Source organism: Carcharhinus amblyrhynchos, chromosome 33 (genome assembly GCF_965287045.1).
Source record: "Carcharhinus amblyrhynchos chromosome 33, sCarAmb.v2.hapA, whole genome shotgun sequence".
Taxonomy (NCBI): Eukaryota; Metazoa; Chordata; class Chondrichthyes; order Carcharhiniformes; family Carcharhinidae; genus Carcharhinus; species Carcharhinus amblyrhynchos.
The window spans coordinates 3,651,636-3,652,331 of NC_137356.1; the positions used below are offsets into that span (position 1 = coordinate 3,651,636).

At 42.8% G+C, this 696-nt stretch overlaps 1 pseudogene; it reads right to left on the reverse strand.

Annotated features, from left to right (window-relative positions):
- Nucleotides 1–269: 269 nt before the first annotated feature.
- LOC145361139 (U1 spliceosomal RNA) lies at nt 270–424 on the reverse strand (annotated as a pseudogene).
- Nucleotides 425–696: the final 272 nt, after the last annotated feature.

A 696-nucleotide genomic window follows, 5' to 3' on the forward strand; every position in this document is an offset into this window, starting at 1 on the left:
TTTTTGATTCGATTTATTATTGTCACGTGTTAACATACAGTGAAAAGTATTGTTTCTTGCACTCTATACAGACAAAGCATGCCGTTCATAGAGAAGGAAAAGAGAGGGTGCAGAATGTAGTGTTACAATCGTAGCTAGGGTGTAGAGAAAGATCAACCTAATGCAAGATAGGTCCATTCAAAAGTCTGATGGCAGCAGGGAAGAAGCTTGATGGTATGTGACCTTGAACTTTTGTATCTTGTTCCTCTGGGTGATTTTGAATTGTAAATCAGGGGACAACACTAACACAGTCCCCAAATTCTGCAGTCAAATATCCCACATTTGGGGACATCGCAGGGATCAGCACACCTGCAGTGCAATGGGATAGCCTCATCCTGGGATATCAATCTGCCTGATCACTGACTCTCCCCTGCGCTATCAGAAGGGGAAAATACTTAACTACAGTTCAGTAGAGAAACAACAGTGTATCTTCTCCCAATGTAACCATTACACACCCATCTCTCGTCATTACATACCCATCCTGCATTGTTATACTCCATCCTTTACTATTACATTTCACCTTAGAATGCCAACCCAAAGACATGATGCAGTTTGCCGCAATCACTTGCTGACTTCCTTCCTTCCTGCTCTTGGATCGATGTGGTTTTGGGGGGGAGGGGAGTGGAAATACAACCAAAGAGAATTGTCACAAGGTTT